This window comes from Acinonyx jubatus, chromosome B3 (assembly GCF_027475565.1).
Source record: "Acinonyx jubatus isolate Ajub_Pintada_27869175 chromosome B3, VMU_Ajub_asm_v1.0, whole genome shotgun sequence".
Lineage (NCBI taxonomy): Eukaryota > Metazoa > Chordata > Mammalia > Carnivora > Felidae > Acinonyx > Acinonyx jubatus.
In genome coordinates this window covers 25,105,466-25,118,132 of record NC_069386.1, presented here as the reverse complement: position 1 = coordinate 25,118,132, position 12,667 = coordinate 25,105,466, and the positions used below count along the sequence as shown (strand labels likewise).

The following is a 12,667-nucleotide window of genomic DNA, read 5'->3' as shown; positions in this document are numbered from 1 at the left end:
TCATTTCTAAGGTTTTTGTTTTTTTATTATTCATTGTTGACTAGCATCTCTGAACTGACTTTACAACACAGGCATAATAGATGACTTGTGTCTGCTTCCAGATCTGTATCCTCTTCATTCTGACTTGTGAATGACAGACCATCTCTCTGAAAAATACCAGAGCCCTTTACAGCCAAAACCATATTCATATGTGATTACATAACACACATTTGGTAGGAAAACATAAAATCGATTCTTCAAGCTAGGCGGGAACCAGTAAGAGTCTGTCCTGGGAGCATTAGAAGAATAGTAAAGCTCATTTAGTCCAGTGATTGTCCAATGTCTGAGTTCTACAGAGCTTCTAGGAGTGATCACCCAACTTTATTGATTTATTCAGTTCTGTGCTCTGATTTGAGGTCATTTCAACTAACTTTAGTGAATACAGTGGAGAATAAAAGTGAAGAAGAAAATGTTTCTTATGTGACTTTTATTTGATCACTTATATACCCTGGTATTTCCTGCAATTGTGATGGTTACCATCAGTCTCTGACAGGAAACAAGTGGCATAGTGAAGGAAACTTTAATGAAACATCTATTCACTCAACATGAACAGAGTTATAGAAGATGACAAAGAATGGTGACACACTTCAAGTCCAGCAACAGTAAGAACTCCAAATTTCCCACAGGCCTGCAGGGGCCACTGGGGAGAGGGACCACTAAATCTTATAAAAGTAACTGTAGCTCTAAGAGAAAGTCACAGCACATAAACTCCCAGAAAAGTGAAGTAGCCACTGCCAACCCAGGAGCCCAGTATGGAGAAGTCTAGTGCCATGATGGCACTCTCTCCCCATTCCCCATTCTCTTCAGCCCATCAAGAAGCCAGAAGATGAGGGTGTCCACAGTAGCTCTCCATAAATCAGCTCATCCTGGACATGGATGGATGCAGAAAGTGGAAGGTGGACCTAGAAAAGCAAAAACAGAAAACCGGCATCATCCTCCACTTTTCTGTATCAACATCCAGTTATTTCTATGTTTGAATGAAAAACAAGTATTTCATTATTTTTTGATAACTGAGTAATATTTCATTGTGTGTGTGTATATATATCACATATTATTTATGCATTCATTAGTCAATGGACACTTGGGCTCTTTCCATAATTTGGTTATTGTTGATAATGCTGCTATAAACTTTGGGGTACATGTATCCCTTCAAAACTGTATGTTTGTATCCTTTGGGTAAATACCTAATGGTGCAATTACTGGATCGTAAGGTAGTTCTATTTTTAATTTTTTGAGCAACCTCCATACTGTTTTCCAAAGTAGCAGCATCAGTTTGCATTCCCATCAACAGTGTTAGAGGGTTCCCCTTTCTCTGCATCCTTACCAACATCTCTTGTTTTTTGTGTTGTTGATTTTAGCCATTCTGACAGGTATAAGGTGGTATCTCATCATGGCTTTGATTTGTATTTCCCTGTATCTGTTAGCCATCTGTATGTCTTCTTTGGAAAAATACCTGTTCATGTCTTCTTCCCATTTCTTAACTGGATTACTTATTTGGGGGATGTTGATATGGATAAGTAACTTATAGATTTTGGATACTAACCCTTTATCAGATATGTCATTTGCAAACATATTCTCCCATTCTGTAGGCTGCCTTTTAGTTTGTTGTTTCCTTTGCTAGGAAGCATCTGTCTTTTGATCACCAGATCCTCTAAACTTTTCAAGCCTAGGAAAGTAGGGATAGACACAACAACTCCTGATATGTGCTATTTGGGGCAAAACTGACATATTCTCCTGTGGGTATACATCCCACAGACAGGTTTAAAAAAAGCAATACTTTCTACCTAAGATAAACCAAAAATAACGTGTATAGTTCTGTCTCAGAATAAATAAAACCATAAGAATTTCCTACCAGTTGCTGATTCTCTAACAAAAATAAATTCAATCTTCATATCTAATAACTGAATGTATCTAAAGATATGCCATGCTTTTATGGATATGGTAATCATGTGAGAAAGTCACTCTTTCTTCATCATAAACAGATTAAGTGTAAACTCATTAACCTTGCAAGTTTTGTAGAAGTTTTTCCAATTTGAATGCGTGCTATAATTTGACTTGCTGAGTCTTCTGAAGTCTGACTTTCTTGCACTCTTCAGGGAAATCTCTATTTTTGCTTTTCTAAATGCTTTTATATTACACTCTTCTTTTCACATGCCCCTGGACATCTCAGTGACCTGTCGGGTTCTTAAAATTTTGGACAACTAATTTCTCAGCCTTGGTTATTCTTGGACCTCACCAGCGTTGTTTATTACATTTTACTTTCAAGATCCATTTAGCATGATAACATCACTCACTATAATGAACTAGTGTGATGTTCTATGGATCATTAACATAATCAAGATCTCTCCAAACAATATGTTGAAAGAAAATAAGAAAGCAAATATAGCCAGGGGTTAAAACAAACAAACAAAAAGGTGCATTGTTGTCCTTATCATGTGAAGGAAACTGCATGAAATAATTATCTTTGCTGGTAAGATTTAGAATATTAATTCATTAGCTACATAGTAGGTTCCAGGTACTACAAGGATTTACTCTAGTTAAAATATTATCCTGAGCAATATCATTATCCGAGTAAGTATTCAACAGACCTTAGTCATTTTCTAAGGTCCTTCCAATTTTTGCACTGATAATAAAAGAAAACTAAATGAGATGTACTAAAAATCACAAACCCTTTATCTTTCAGAAGATGTATAGTGCCATTAATCTCTGATATTGCCCCAGGAATATGGTTTTGCTTTGTTAAGTGACTTAGAGAACAAGCATTCTAGGGGCTTTCCTCTATCTGGATTTTCCTACCTAAATAAGCATTATATAAATCAGGAAGCCAATGTGGAGACTCTGCATGTTACTAAGTATAAGATTTCCCAGTTATATTCTAAGACTTAGAAAATTACTACAAAGTGTGTCCACATTACCACAGGATCCAATATGAATTGAATTCAAGCCAAGTACATTTCACTTATATTATATATGGTACACACTCCGAGTGATGGATCGCAGTGGCTTTCCAGGGATCTTAGAGCTAGAATGTGGATGTTTTCCTTTCCTTAATAGGCAATAATTCTGGCAAATAACTCCAGTAAACTGGCAAATAACTCAGCATGACCTTATGGGGAAGGCTTAGAAGAAGGTACACAGTACATACCTGGAGCTGTGTGGCCAGGTCCATCCTCAAAATGAACCAGCATACTCCTCAATCAAAGAACCTCAATTACGTGAACTGGCCTTAGGTCCAATCACTAAGAAGAAAAGTCTATAAGACTCCATAAGGCAACTGGTGTCAGGTTTCTGCCCAGTAGGCTTAGAGTTTTTCTGCCTTGAAAAATTTAATCAACATGGTAGTCTGTTTTATTTTTAAGAAATCCATGGTCAATTCAAATATCATATGATTTCACTCATATGAGGACTTTCAGATACAAAACTGATGAACATAAGGGAAGGGAAGCAAAAATAATATAAAAACAGGAAGGGGGACAAAACATAAGAGACTCATAAATATGGAGAACAAGCAGAGGGTTACTGGAGAGGTCATGGGAGGAGGGATGAGCTAAATGGGTAAGGGACATTAAGGAATATACTCCTGAAATCATTGTTGCCCTATATGCTAACTAACTTGGATGTAAGTTGAAAAAATAATTTAAATTAAAAAAAAATCCATGGTCAATCAACCATAACCACAGTTATGTGGGTCAAAACAGTTATTCAGAGAACTGTTGTGTCCTTCAATCCCCACTACCATTCTAACAACAGTGGGATAAAAATAATAGCAGAGCATGACCTGGAGAACTACAAGAGGTAGACTCTCTTTAGGGAGAAGCACAAAGGGAGACAAAATGGTGAGACAAAAACAGCATATCTCTAAAGGAATTGAATCGGAGGCCTCTTGTGCACTGAGGGTAATCGTAGTAATAACAAACTTCAAACCCAGACCAACCTCTGACTAAATTAATGCAAAATTTCATACACTTCAATTATACTTCTGGGTATTCATCCAAAAGAATTGAAAGCAGAATCTTGAAGAAACATTTACACACCTATGTTCATAGAAACATTATTTATTATAGCCAAGAGATGGAAACAACATAGATGTCTGTCAATAGATAAATGGATCAAGAAAATGTGGTATATTCATTCAATGAAATACAATACAACAATAAAAAAGAAGGAAACTTGATCACATGCTACAATATCAGATGAACATCGAAGACACTGTGAAGGGAAATAACCAGTCATAAAAGGACAAATACTGTATGATTCCATTATATAAGGTATCTAAAATAGTAATATTCATAGGTATAAAAAGTAGAATGGAGGTTACCAGAAATTGGGGATAGGGAGTAAAGGGGAGTTGTTGTTTAATGGGAACAGAGTTTCCATTCTTCACAATGAAAAAGTTCTGGAGATCTGTTTCAAAATAATGTAAATATAGTTAACACTACTGCACTGTACAGTATAAATGGTTAAGATGGTAAAATTTATGATATGCTTTTTTTAACCACATTTTTAAAGAGTTTACACTAAAGGCATAGCAGAAGAAAGCGCATACTCATCTCCAGACATGAAAACTATTTACCTCAATATCTAATACCCTATAAAATGTCTGACATTCAATAAAAATTTGCAGAATAAAAAGAGAAGAAAAAAGTCTGATGAGACAAAGCAATCAGAAACAAATCCATATATGACACAGATGTAGGGACTATCAGGGAATTTAAAGTAATTATTATTAATGAAAAAATAGAGAACATTTAAGATCCAAGAGGTCTTCAGGAGAAGGAAAAGATATGAAAAAGAATTTTAAAAACACAGCTACAGATATGGAAAATATCTTCAATAGGCTTATAATCACATTCAACACAGTAGAGCAAAGAATCAGTAAACAGAGAGAGTGCAATAAAAATTACTAAAGGCAAAGAGAAAAAATGAGTAAAAGAAACAAAACAAAACAACAAATAATGAGCAACCAAAAATAAACAAACTAAAACCTATTAGCCAACAAAAAACAGAACAGAGAGTTCAAGAGATATGTGAGATAGCATATGAGTAGCTGGAAATTCCAGTAAGAAAAGAGAGATTGGGTCAGTGAAAGAGTTGAAAAATAATGATTGAAAATTTTCTAAAATTAAGGATACATACCAAAACACTGGAGACACACACACACACACACACACACACACACACACATACTGCACATAATCTAAAAAGGAACCAGGATAAAAATGAAAATAAACTTCTCATAAAAAATCACACAAACAAGAAAATAAATGGAATAATATGTTTAAAGTGTAAAATGCTAAAAGGAAAATAACCTGTCTGTGGGGAATAAGTTTAGGAATTCCCTGAGTCTGAGCAGATGGGTTAACAAGGCAGAAAGAATTAGAATGCTGTAGGATGTATGCACAAGTTTGGGTAAACAAGATTAAGTAAGTAAGCTTAGGTAAACGGGGTAAAAGCCCCCAGTATAGGACAAGTGGGGCAAAGGCCCCCAGTATAGGACAAAGGTATAGGAATAGGGAATGCCAGGATGAAAACATCCAAGATGAGGCAAACAAGGTTAGGTATTGGGGCAGAAATGCCCCCCAACACAGTACAAGAGCACAAAGCTGCTTCCACAGGAAGGAAGGACCAAATTAGGTAAACAGGTAAATAGGGCTATAGAGGCAGCAGGGCAAAGTTGCTCAGAGCTGAGCTAATTAACAGAAAGGTGCCTTGTTGACCCTGAGGTAGCATGCTCTATCTTTCTTGTCTCCTAGGTCGGTTTAGGTAAACGGAGGTAGAGCCTCATGTTTGCTGTAAACAACCTTCCATCCAGCACCACAATCTTGTTTTGTATTGACCCAAACCCCTAACACCACATATCTCCAAAACCTCCTTTTCCCCAGGCCCATGAGTTAATGTTCACTGTTTCATTGTCCCTCTGTGCATGCCCATGATGCTTGTAAGCCTTATGATCCTAATAAAAACGGAGTAAGGACTCTTACTCAGGGCTCTTGTCTCCTCCCTGACATCAACCTCCCTCTCATTTTTAATCCTGCATCCCGCTTTCTTGCTGGACAAGAGAGAACATGAGACCCAGGGTCTATGGTACCTGTCAGTCCAGAACTATTGGTATATTTTGGTATTATCCTTTAAGAATGAAGAAATATGTGGGGCAACTGGCTGGCTCAGTTAGCTGAGGATCTGATTTCTCATGTCATGATCTCAAAGTTCATGAGTTCCAGCCCTGAACCAGGTCTCTGCTGTCAGTACAGAGTCCACTTTGGATCTGATTCTCTGCCCCCCACCCTCCCCCATCTCCCATTTCTCTCTCTCAAAAATAAACATTTTTATCAAAAAAAAAGAATGAGAAAATACGAAATGACATCACAGTTGACTAGAAATTCTATGAGATTTGAAAAAGTATAGGGATGTACAACTACAGTAGACAAAATATCAGTAAGGTTATATATAGATGACCAGAAACATTATCCATCAATCTGATCTAATTGACATTATAAAAAAATCCACCTAGTAATGTCAGGTGATACATGAAACATTCACCAAGGCATAGCACATCCCAGACCATAACAAAAAAAGTTAACAAATTTATAAATATAGAAATCACACAAAGTATATTTTTAACCCCCTAAAAATTTAAACTAGAAGTCAATAAAAGAAGATATCTGACAAATCCCAATATTTTGGAAATTAAAAAATGCTAAAGTTAACCCATAGGCTAAAAGGAAGTCTGAAGAGAAAATGGAAGTAATATTTTGAAATAAAAGTGAAAAACAAAAATGTCACCAAAATATTAGCAAACTGGATTCAACAATGTTTAAAAGAATTACACATCATGACCAAGTGGAATTTATTCCAGATATGCAAGGCTGATATGTCATTTGAAAAACAATTAATATCATACATCACATCAACAGGTTAAAGATGAAAAATAATATGATTATGTGAATAGATGCAGAATATAGACATAGATAAAATCCAACACACATTCATGATGAAAATTCTCAGCAAACTAAGGAATAGAGGGAAACTTTCTCAAAGGTATAAAAATTATCTAAAAAAAATCCTACAGCTAATATCATACTTAATGGTCAGAAGCTAGAGGCTTTCTTGCTAAGGGCAGGAACAAAGCAAATATGTCCTTTCTCAACTCTCCTGTTCAATAGACTACTGGAAGACCTAGACAATGCAATAAGACAAGAAAAGGATTGCAAAAAAATAAATAAATAAAACCATCTTTGTTTACATATGACATAACTGCCTATATTGATTGTATAATCAACAGAATCAACAACAGAAAAACTAGAACTAGCAAGTGATTGTAGCAAGGTTGTAGGATATGAGGTTAATATACAAAAATCTATTGTTTCTTATATATCAGCAATGAACAATTAGAATTTGAAATTTAAAATGCAATACAATTTACATTGGTACTCCCTCAAAAGAAATAGGTATAAATCTAACAAAATTTATATAAGACCTATCAATATATGTGCAAGACCTCCATGAGAAAAACCAAAAATATAAAGAAATAAAGAAAGTTAAATAAATAGATATTCTACATGTATGAATGAGAAGACAATCTTGTCAAGATGTTAGCTCTTTCCAACATGATCTGTAAGTTCAATGTAATCACAATAAAAATTATATCAAGTTATTTTGTGGGTATCAACAAGATGATTCTAAAGTTTATACAGAGAGGCAAAAGATCCACAAAAGCCAATACAATATTTAAGGAGTACTGATTCTACACAACCTCAAGACTTACTATAAAGCTACAGTAATCAAGATAATATGGTTTTAGTGAAACAATAGATAAATACATCAATGAAACAGAATAGAGAGCTCCCCTAAAGACTCTCATAAATATGGCCTGACAAAGGAACAAAATCAATTCAATGGAGAAAAAAACATCTTTCAGCAAATTAACATCCACATTAAAAAAAAAAAAACAGACCTTACACCTTTCACAAAAATTAACTTAAAATGGATCATAGGCCTACATGTAAAATACAAAACTATTAAACTACTAGAAGGTAACGAAGGAGAAAATCTAGGAAACCTTGGATTTGATGATGAACTTTTAGATAGAACACCAAAAACATGATACATGGAGGAAAAATTTGATGAGTTAGGAGCACCTGGATGGCTCAGTCAGTTAAGCATCTGACTTTGGCTCAGGTCATGATTTAGTGGTTTGTGAGTTCGAGCCCCACATTGGGCTCTGTGCTGACAGCTCAGAGCCTGAAGCCTGCTTCAGATTATGTGTCTCCCTCTCTCTGCTCCTCCCCTGCTCTCTCTCTCTCTCTCTCTCTCAAAAATAAATAAACATTAAAAATTTTTTAAGAAAAATTTGGTGAGTTAGACTTCATCAAAATTTTAAAAATTACGCGTTACAAAAATATTATTAAAAAATAAGACACCACAGACTTAGAGAAAATATTTGCAAAATGCATATCTGATAAAGGGCTGGATTCCAAAATAACAAAAACTCTTAAAACTCAACAATAAGAAAACAATCCATTTTTTAAAATGGATAAAAGATCTGAATAGACCTCTCACCAAAGAAGATACACAGATGGCAAGTAAACACATGAAAAGATGCTCAACATCATGTGTCATTAAATAATTGCAAATTAAAACAACAAAGAGATAACACTATACACATATTGGAATTTATGAAATTGAAAACACCGACAACACCAAATGCTGGCAAAAATATGGAGTAACAAGAATTCTCATTCAGTGCTGGTGGGAATGCAAAATAGTACAGCTACTTTGGAAGACAGTTTGGAGGTTTCTTACAAAGTCAAACATATGCTTACCATATGATACAGCAATTGCACTCCTAGGTATTTACCCAAATGAGTTGAAAACTTATGTTCACACAAAAACCTGCACATGGATATTTTTAGCAGTTTCATTGATAACTGCCCAAATTGCAAGCAATCAAGATATTCTTTAATAGGTGAATGGATAAACTGTGGTACATCTATAAAATGGGATAAAAACAAATGAGGTGTAAAACCACAAAAAGACATGAAGAGAACTTAAATATATATTATTAAAGTAAAAGAAGCCAATCTGAAAAGGCTACATATGATCCCAATTATATGTCTTTCTGAAAAGGAAAAACTACAAAGATGGTGAAATTTAGTAGTTGCCATGGGTTATGGGGAAGAGATATATGAATAGGAAGAGCACAGAGGATTTTCATGACAGTAAAACTATCTTGTATGGCTCTGCAATAGTGGATTCTTGTCATTATACATCTGTCAAAACCCACAGAATGTATAACACAAAGAGTTAATCCTTATGCAAATTATTTACCTTAAGAATATATCAACATTGGTCAATTGTAACAAATGTGTCACACTAATGTCAGATGTTAATAGTAGTGTAAACTCTATATGTGTACCACAGATATGAGAGGTAAACTGGAATTATCTGAATCATCACTCAATATTCCTGTAAACCTAAAATTGTTCTAAATATTAAAGTATATTAATTTAAAAGAAGAAAAAAGAGAATGAAAAGAAAACATCAAAATTTAGGAAATACAGATAATTTAGTAAATACACATTCTGTAGTGTTACAGAACCAGGCTGGCGGAAAAACCAAGTGGCACTCAGAGATCTTGGTGATCGGAGATTTACTTAACACCCATGGGCTCAGAGGAGACCATTTCTCCAAAGATCTGAGCAACGAGTAAGTGGGGAGGGTAATTTATTGTTGTCAGCTTCCATATCTGTGGGGGTTTTTGCACGTGCAGCACACCAAGGAAGAAGATCCCAGAAGAGGGATCTCTAAGCTAGAGACCAGAGCTTGTTTTAGTCCTATCAGCCATCTTTGGTGTACTTTATTTACTTCTCCAACATTCCCCCCCCCCTTTGATGTCTTTTAAAAAAAACTTTTAGTAGGCATCACCTTTCAGTTTTACAGGTTGGTACTCTTGGAGGGCTAAGATATGTGCAGTAGTTTGGCGAGCAACATTGTTTTCAATAAAATGTAACACAATATTCAGTATATAGGGGCAGATGGATACAAGTAAAATTATGGAGAGAGGGCCCTGTCAGGGCAGGAAGCCAGGATGCCCAATCCATGAGATCCCATCCTTTCCATTGATTGATACTTTCTTGTTGTCTACATTGAATTCTTTCATTGAGTTCCTTAACCTTAGTTGTAAGTATTCCTGACTTACAGCTACATTCCTCCCCCAGAAAAATGCAAGTCCCTCCTTCTTCTGAAGTGAGGAGGTCAAGGGCTTACCTATTTGGAGGGTCATTGCCGCCAGAGAGTTTATTTGGCTTTATAAGGTTACCAGAGAAACTGCCACCTGTTCCACATCTTCATTTAGCTCTTGAGATAGTCTATGGTACAGTCCTATGGATGAACCTATGCCCCCTATTCCAGTTCCTATTTCTGTTGCAATTCCTGCTCCTATCAGAACGGGTAGCAGGATTGCCCCTTTATCCCAGGACTTGGGGATAAAGGCTATTAGGAACCGATCTTCAGTGTATATGGATATCTCTGGGTGAGAAAGATGGAATAACATATCTGAGTCCAATTGGCCTCTAAGCATTGGTAGGCCAAATTAGAACACAGATAGAACACCCCAGAGGTTGAACATAGGGTTGTATTCATCTTAAAGTTATATTTCTTCCACATAGAGAAGTGCCATTCATACCTTCAGGGACTGTACAGATTAGATTGTTGGCATTTATGAGACAGATCTCAGTGGCCAGTGGTCCAATTAAGACAGAGGTATTGGTTTTGAGATTTTTCAGGAGCTTCCAGGTCAAAGAGTTGGGAGTGGCTGAGGGGCAAGCACATCCAGCAGGTTTGGGTGTGATTATCTATTTTATGGAGGACTTGTAGAGTAGTGTTGGCCCAATGCCAGACTGGGGGATTGGTAAGCATCTGATTGAAGCCTGAAAGGTTCAAACCCTGGTAGGCCTCTGGGGGAGTAGTCGCCTGTATGGCTTATATTACCCTATCCTGGGTATCCTTTATAACCTTTTGAAGGACCCTGTCTTGCACCCTTCCCCCATCAGAGATCTCCCATGGAGGAAGGTAAGTGTAGCAAGCGCGCTTCCCTGTCTGGAGGCCCTTGTTGTGACATGGGTTCTTAACATTTTGGGTTATCTCTACTGTCCAATACTTAGTCCTTGGGGCACCGGGTGACTGACAGTGTGTGTTTTTCCCTTCTAGCAATCTTTGTGGAGGGAGGTGAAGGCGCTGAGTGTTCTTGACACCCTTATTGTCATATAACAATCCTGGGGGCAAAGTGGGTAAGCGGCTGTTGTGAGGGTGAGAGAGGTTATCATAATATACAGGCAACACTTAAAAATCCTCCCATGCAGAGGAGGTGTGTGAGACCCAGCATGAATCTTTTGTCCCATGTATAGCTTGTTGGTGCAGTCTCTATCAGCCCAACAGTAAGAAGTAAGATCAGGGATATGACACGAGTAAGGGGCAAGGACTGGCAGAGTTGCATCCAAATCCCTGGGCTAGGTTCACGTATTGATTCCCCAGGCTTCTGCTGTTCACAGGCCAGCCAGCTTCCAGGTTGTGGCTGGAGCAGGGCTGGAGGTCTCAGGGGCCAGTTTCCCTTTTGAGGGAAAGTGGGTTGACTGGATCTGGATCACTTTGCCAGGTTGTGGGTTCTTCTGAGTTGGCCTTCTTAACTCTGGAGTGATGGATCCATGGGGTGATACCTGAAACTTTTAAGGGCTGTAGAAGTTGCTAGAATAACAGTATGAGGCCCAGTCCACCGTGGTCTAAGAGGTTCCCTCTTCCAATCTTTGACCCATTCAGAGTCTCCTGGCTGAAAGGGGTGAACGGGGATCCCTAAGGAAATTGGGACCTTCTCTATGGTGTCTCTCTGTAACTTCTTTAGGATTGCTCCCAAGGTCTGGAGCTATTTTCTTATTCCCTTGTCTTCAATCTGGGTGTAGGTCTCCTTGGAGTTACATGAGGGGGTGGCTAAACATGGGGGGGTGGTGGCTCATATAATAACTCAAAAGGGGAGAATCCCAGTGCCCCAGCCATGCATTGGGCATGCAGGAAGGCCAGAGGTAGTAAATCTGGCCATGGGAGATTAGTCTCTTGGTGGAACTTAGCCAGGGTTTCCTTGAGGGTGCGATTCATCTTCTCTACTTTCCCTGAGCTCTGGGGTTGGTAAGCAGCATGCAGTTTCCAGGTAATGTTGAGGGACTTTGTCAGGGTTTGTATAATATCTGCCACAAATGCAGGTCCATTATCACCGTGTATGGTTAAGAGTAGACCAAACCCAGGCACAATCTCCTTTAGAAGGGCTTTGGCCACCTCATGACTTCATTCCATTCTGGTCAGGAATGCTTCGACCCATCCTGAATATGTACAGATTATTACAAGAAGATACCTGAACCCTTTATTTGGTTGTATGTCGGTAAAGTCCACCTCTAAGTCTTCAAAAGGGGTGGCCCCCATCTTTTGTGTGCCAGGCAGGGGCTATGGGGCAGAACAAGCATTGTTTTTGGCAAACGTTACACATTGTTCACTCACAGCTCGGCATAATGCTGGCAGCTGGCTGTTATAGTAGTTCTTTTTGAGGGGGGCCTCTACTGAAGTTTTCCCTAGGTCGTGAGTT

General features: G+C 37.6%; 1 long non-coding RNA gene across 3 annotated transcripts in view; it reads right to left on the bottom strand.

Annotated features, from left to right (window-relative positions):
- Nucleotides 1-449: 449 nt before the first annotated feature.
- LOC106967821 (uncharacterized) overlaps nucleotides 450-12,667 on the bottom strand; it is a 49,043-nt gene continuing 36,825 nt past the window's right edge. For all 3 annotated transcript variants that reach the window (XR_008299023.1, XR_008299022.1, XR_008299024.1), the window contains one exon: nucleotides 450-941. This is a non-coding gene — a long non-coding RNA (uncharacterized LOC106967821). The remainder of the gene's footprint in view (nucleotides 942-12,667) is intronic.